Raw genomic sequence first — 7002 nt, 5'->3', positions numbered from 1 at the left:
GAGAGAGAAACAGACAGTGAGAGGGAGTGAAGGGTCCCACTGTACATATGCACGTATTAGTATGGAACCATTACTAATAGTAATACTGCTCTCTCTCTCTCAGCTTGCAATCCCACTACGGCTGGCTACAGTCTGCTTTTGGTATCTGTGATGATTCTTTTTGATTTGTTTTAGCATAGTAGCACGTGCTATTTTATCACATCATAGTTCATAGGCGAGCCTTGGCTAGAATGCTATAATCTTCATGGTCAACATGCATATTACTCCCTCAAGGGTTTCGAAGGTTACACCTGTAACAGTAGCAGGTCGAATCAGAAGGGACAAATGCTTCGATTGTAATGTATAGCAACGCGCACTCAAGTTTGTCATCAATCAATTAATGAATCGTGCCTATTGAAATTAGGCAGCAGAAGCTCATGGGCTGCGGACCGTTGCATATGGAGGCTGTTTTTTCGAAAAGGACGAAAATATCGAGTTACGGCGTGCAGGGTTTCGCGCGGTTATTTATGAACTGTTGGCAGCGGCGGCGATGGCGGTGGCCCGCGTTGTTCTGTGCTGGTCGCAAACGAGTGTCAGGGTGGTGATGACTATAGAGGAAGGAGGGAGGCCACTAGCTTGTGTGTACAGAGACTCCCCGACGTACGAACATGTTCGCTTCCGAGCGGTCGTTCGTAAGTCGATTTGTTCGTAAGTCGAACATATGTACGTACGTATACAGTATTGTACTACAGTAGTGTAGTATATGTACGTGTGAACATCGAATAACCTAGAAGTGTACATAGTGTAAACATATACGTGAACACAGGAGTTGGCGAAAGTCAAAATTAGGGGGGGGGCGATTGTGTCTTTTTATTCACTAATATTGACATTATATACAATAATGGACTTCAGGGCAAATTGTTCGTATCATCGAAAGTTCGTAACGCGAATGTTCGTAAGTCGGGGAGTGTCTGTATGCATGCTCGCCTGAGTACAGGTCAGTGCACGGCGACGAACGAGTATGTAGAGAGTCAAAATCGGAGTGTAAATCGTGAGTGACGGTGAGTTGTGTTGCGCGCCTTCTATGCAAGCTGATCCAACACAGAGGTTGCATTAATAGCAGCGGGCGCGACAGAAGACCGAGTTATAATTGAGGATTATCGGCATTGTCACCGGGAGGTGATGGCAGCTTAAACTACAGTCGGTGAGTGATATGCCGTCACAATGCCATCCATGCTGAGGCCATAATAAAAATATTGTTTGTTTGCCCTCACCCGACCGACCCGCCAAAAAGGCGCTGACTCCAAAATTTTTATTGATCTTTCCCATTTTTTTTTTTTTAAATTGCATCACTGTACATTATATAAATCTGTAGGCAATACATTATATGTACCAAGCAAAACAAACTTTCAACATGAAAGGTATCTCCACACAAGCACACCCAAGCATGTAGACACCATGCTGAATTTCAATTTGTAAAAAGTCCCACCTAAAAAAAAAAAGAAGCGTACCTACCTACCCAAACTTTTCAGCCTGGGTCGGGTGAGGGCAAACAAATATTTTTTTAATGGTGGCCTGAGCTTTGTGGGTGAAACGTGGATGATGGGGGGAGCCATCCTTGCACTTACAGGAGGCGGTGGGGCTGGAGGCGGGGTTGTTGGATGCGCTGGCCTAGATGGTTATCTGCTCGCAGTTACTACTTGTCATCCGAAATTGAGTGAAACTGCGAACGGAAACCGTAAGGTTGTTAGGGCTGTTCGATTATAGTTGGACTGCGATTAGGGCGGGCGTTGTTTGTGCATAAGTGACGCATGCCGATACTATTTTGCAGTGGCGAACGATTGCATTGCTGATTAGTAGACTCGTCAATAATTAGTAGACTCGTCATTAATTAGCGGGTGGCAGTGGCAAGCAGGAAGATGTCAACCATGTTTTATAAGCCGGTGTGTTAGACTATGCATGGTTGGTCTGCAGCTTTCCTATTACTGGCAATGCGGTGTCGTTGAATACTGGCAATGCTGTGTCATCACTGGCACTCACATGTTATGTCACCTATTGCAATGCGGTGTCATTATTGGCTTTCAATAAGTCATCAATACTATGTCATCACTGGCAATGCTATGTCATCACTGGCAATGCTATGTCAACACTGGCAATGCTATATCATCATTGGAAATGTTATGTCCTCACTGGCAATGCCATGTCATTACCGGCAGTGCTATACTATCACGAACAGTGAGTGCTATACCCTCACTGGCTCCTTCACTGACTATACTACGTCATCACCAGCTGACAGTAGCATGACACATGCACCTGTTATAGTTGCCACGTCCGTGTGGTGCGTACGGTGGTGCTCGGGGACCGCTGTAGATCGTAAGCCTAGCGCAGACTTGCGACTTTTGGTTGCTCGTCGCTGCAACCTGCAACCGCATGCGATCGGTCGCACGCTTCACCGTGTGTGCGCATGCAAGTCGCTGTCTACCCGCACACATGCGATTTCGAAGCGATTTCGGAGCGATTGGGAGCGTCGAGTTGCTGAAAATCAAACAAGTTTGATTTCTTGCAACTCGCGCGTTCAAGCAACCAGAATCGCTATGGGTTGCAGTTGCACGTTCCCGCAGACAGCGATTTCATTTCACAGCAATTTCGACTGCGATTCTAGAATCGCAGCCGAGTTGCATGAAAAAGTCGCAAGTCTGCGCTAGGCTATAGCCTGAGTGTATGATGTTCGATGGCTGGTCGGGTAGATGTTGGTAGATGGTTGGGCTTCACCGTTGATTCTCTCTTCAGCATCCCGCCACGTGGCAACGATGTCCTAGGCGGCCGGATAAGTTGCGGGGAAAGTGCAATATTTCTCTTATCGTTCACTCTCGAAATAACTTCATAGTTTGGGGGGACTGGCCAAGTTTCTCTATCGTTCACTCCCGAAATAACTTCATAGTTTGGGGGGACTGGCCAGGTTTCTCTGTCGTTCACTCCCGAAATAACTTCATAGTTTGGGGGGACTGGCCAGGTTTCTCTGTCGTTCACTCGCGAAATAACTTCATAGTTTGGGGGGACTGGCCAGGTTTCTCTGTCGTTCACTCGCGAAATAACTTCATAGTTTGGGGGGACTGGCCAGGTTTCTCTGTCGTTCACTCCAGAAATAACTTCATAGTTTGGGGGGACTGGCCGGGTTTCTCTGTCGTTCACTCCAGAAATAACTTCATAGTTTTGGGGGGGACTAGCCAGGTTTCTCTGTCGTTCACTCCCGAAATAACATCATAGTTTTGGGGGACTGGCCAGGTTGGTTTCTCTTATCGTTCACTCCCGAAATAACTTCATAGTTTTGGGGGACTTGCCAGGTTTCTCTGTCGTTCACTAGCCGGATTGCATCATGCGTGGCTGATGTTGTGGCTGATGTTCCTGTCACTCGTCCTCTGTTGTGTAATTTACCAGTTTGATAAGCAGTGGGCGGACGTGGCGCTCTGACGTGGCACGTACGCACGCAGCCGTGCGACATGTCTGGCTTCATTGATTGCCACGTGACATTGGCAGGTACTTACATGTCGCCTCTCGAAAATAACTCGCCGCACTCGCAGGCGCACATGCGAATACGCACGTACGTGCAAGCCCGTACGTACGCACGCACGCATGCTCGCTCGTCGCCGTGCTTATGATGGCTGGTATTTTGATTGGCACGTTGTGCGGAGGAAGGGGAGCGCTGCCGTTATATGGTTAGCCGTGTATAAATGAATTTTTGATTTCAGCAGCGTGACTTGTAGAGCTTGCGCGTGTATTATATTGACTTGGAGACGACAATGTTTTGACGTAATAAAGGACGATATTTGTCAAGTTCACCCTCAGCGTTGAAGTCTTTCTGTAGGATTTTGAGATCCGTGGTTTTCCTAGGTTATAATAAGTTATCGGGTTTGCCGTTTCGCTGCTGCTGAAACGAGCAATCAAGTCTTATTCTGCTATAATAGGGAACTGCTGTGTGATCATGAGTGATTCACTGGCCGCCTCTCTGACACTCGCGATTGATTCTCTGTCGCATACTTAGACGAAGTCGGATATTCATGGTAATTCAAAGATATGTACACACATGTTTTATATATATATATATATATATTATATATATATGGGTAATTATAGGACCTGGTGCTGTTTGTTTGTGTTTACTTGTTTTTGTTGTATTCTTGTTGCTGTTTGTCGCTTAGTGGGGTTGGTTACTGTTTCGTGGTTATTGTTGTCACAGTAACGATTGTAAACACGTTACAATCGTGTTTTCTTATGTTGTTGTTGTTTTCGATTATTTTTTATCGTTCGTCAATGTATGTCGTTCGTCGTTGTCGACGTCGTTCGTCAATTTCCCTATTATCTACGTCTGATGTTACTCTCACACGTCTGTGCATTAGTACGTCGGCGAGCGAAGCGAGAAGACGAGAGAAGAGAGAAGATAGAAGACACGAGAGAGAGAGAGAGAGAGAGAGAGCAAAGAGAAAGAGAGAGAGAGAGAAGAGAGAGGAGAGAGAGAGAGAGACCAGAGAGAGAGAGAGAGAGAAGAGGAGAGAGGGGAGAGAAGCAGAGAGAGAGAGAAAGAGAGCAGAGAGAGAGAAGAAGAGAGAAGAGAGAGAGAGAGAGAGAGCGAGAGAGATGAGAAGAGAGAGAGAGAGAGAGAGAGAGAATGAGTAGAGAGAGACGAGACACGAGAGAGAGGACGAGAGAGAGAGAGAGAGAGAGGAGCGGGAGAGTAGAGAGGAGAGAGAGAGAGGAGAGAGAGGAGTCAGAGAGAGAGAGAGAGAGAGAGAGAAAGAAGAGAGAGAGGCGAGAGAATGAGTGACGACGCACAGAGCAGCCAGACGCCCGCAAGGACAGATCGCGAGTGAGCACTGCAACCGAGCGGAAAGACCCGGATCACCCCCGGGCGCGAGCAGGCTACAACGCGGCCAGACAGAGGAGAAACCAGGACGGATCAGTGAGTGAAAGACAGAGAGGCGAGGGAGTCGATTGAAGAAAACGTACAGAAGAGAGAGAGCAACGAGAGAAAGAGAGAGACGAGGAAGCCAGAGAGAAAGAGCAGTGCGCAGATGAGAGGGAAAAGAGACAAGAATAGCGAGAGAGAGAAGGAAGAGAAAGGAGAGAGTAAGAGACAGAGAGGAGAAGTAGAGCAGAGCAGGAGCAGAGGAGAGAGAGAGAGAGAGAGTAGAGAGAGAAAAAGAGATGAGATAGAGAGGACGAGACGAAGCCGGAAAGGCGAGAGAGAGAGAGAGAGGCGTGATGAGCGAGAGAGTGGACAAAAGAGACATCAGAGAGAATAAAGATGACACGAGACTAAGAGACAGACACAGGAGGAGGGAAAGGGAAAGAAACAAAAAGAGAGAGAGAAGAGAGAGCGAGATAGTGAACAACAGCAAAAGTGCCTTCCGCGGCAGAGGACAGAGAGAGAGAGAGAGATAACGAGAGAGAGAGGAGAGACGCAGAAAAGAGAGAAGGAGAGCGAGTGAGAGAGAGAGGCCGATGACGAGCAGAGAGAGAGAGAAGAGAGGGAGAAATAAAGAGAGAGAGAGAGAGAAGGGAAAGAGAGAGACGAGAGAGAGAGAGAGAGGAGAAGAGAGAGAGAGAATGACAAAGAGACAGACACAGCGGGTAGGGTCGACCCCCACAGAGAGAGAGAGAGAGAGAGAGAGAGAGAGAGAGAGAGAGAGAGAGAGAGACGAGAGAGAGAGAGAAAGAAGCGAAGCGACGAGAGAAGCGCAGGGAGAGAAGAGAATAGAGACGCGAAGCGGCGCGAGAGAGGGACGAGAGAATGAGTGTGAGGGAGTCAGACTGACATGAGACACAGACACACAGTCAGAAGAGAGAGACGAGAAGAGAGAGAGAATAGAGAGAATAGAGAGAGAGAGAGAGAGAGAGGGAGAGAGGAGAGAAGAGAGAGACAGAGAATTCATCACGCAGAGAAAGAGGAGAGACAGAGGAGAACGAGAAGAGAGATAGCGCCGGGGGTCGGCAGACGACGGGAGCTCAGCGTGGAAGTGAGTGAAGTCACCCATGACAGGAACGAGACGACGAGAGACGAGAGGAAACGAGAGAGAGCAGCCCGCTCGAGGACGAAGTGAGGATTGAGAGAACTGGAGCCTGACGCTCGCCCAGACGTAGAAGAGAGAGGAAGTGCGTGTGTCGTGATGAGAGAAGAGAGAGAGAAGAGAGAAGAACAGGAGGAGGAAAGCAAGACCAGAGAGAGATGAACGAGAGAGAGAAAGCAGGGGCGCGGCGCGGGAGAAGAGAAGTGAAGCCGGTCAGAGAGTAGAGAGAGAGAGAGGACTTGTAGGAGATGTAGATTCCCAGACCGGACCGAGAGAGGAGACGGGAGAGAGACGAGAGGGAGAGAGAGACGAGCGCAGCGAAAGACAGGGAGAAAGAGTAAGACGAGAGGACGAGAGAATGAGTGAGCTGACTGAGAGAGCAGAGAGAGAGAGAGTCGGTTGTGAGCGTGACGGGAGAGAAGAAGAGAGTCGAGCGAGCGAGCAACACGAAATGAGAGGAGCGCGAAGAGCGAGAAGACAGCGGGGACAGGACAGAGGCAGAGCGAGAGAGACACAGAGAGATGAGAGGAGAAGAGACAGATAGAGGAAGAAGAGACAGAGATCATCCGTTAGAAGACAGAGAGAGAGTGAGAGCACCTGCGTAGAGTCGAGTCGAGAGAAGGTGTGTGTGGTGTGTGTGTCTGTGTGTGTGTGTGTGTGTGTGCGTGTTGTTGTGTGTGATGAGAGAGAAAGAGAGAGAAGAGAGAGAGAGAGAGAGAGGAATAGAGAGAGAGAGATGAGAGAGCAGAGAGAGACGAGAGAGAGAAGAGAAGAGAGAGAGAGAGGAGAGAGAGAGAGAGAGAGAGGAGAGAGAGAGAGAGAGAGAGAGCGAGATGTGTGAGAGGGAGTGTGTGTGCTGGTATGTGGCGAAGAGGAGAGAGAAGAGAGAGAGAGGACGAGAGAGCGAGCAAGTGTGAGGAAGGGTGGTGGGGTGTGTGTGTGCGTCCGAGCGAGAGAC

The 7002-nt window shown here is 48.7% G+C and overlaps 1 long non-coding RNA gene across 1 annotated transcript; it reads left to right on the top strand.

Annotated features, from left to right (window-relative positions):
• Positions 1–2500: 2500 nt before the first annotated feature.
• LOC106810671 lies at positions 2501–3818 on the top strand. Its single transcript, XR_001394050.1, has 2 exons — positions 2501–3154; positions 3324–3818. It is a non-coding gene; the product is annotated as an uncharacterized LOC106810671 (long non-coding RNA).
• Positions 3819–7002: the final 3184 nt, after the last annotated feature.

The sequence above is a fragment of the Priapulus caudatus genome, unplaced genomic scaffold (genome assembly GCF_000485595.1).
Source record: "Priapulus caudatus unplaced genomic scaffold, Priapulus_caudatus-5.0.1 Scaffold461, whole genome shotgun sequence".
Taxonomy (NCBI): Eukaryota; Metazoa; Priapulida; class Priapulimorpha; order Priapulimorphida; family Priapulidae; genus Priapulus; species Priapulus caudatus.
Note: the sequence above shows the minus strand (reverse complement) of the source record. Positions and strands in the feature narration are given on the sequence as shown.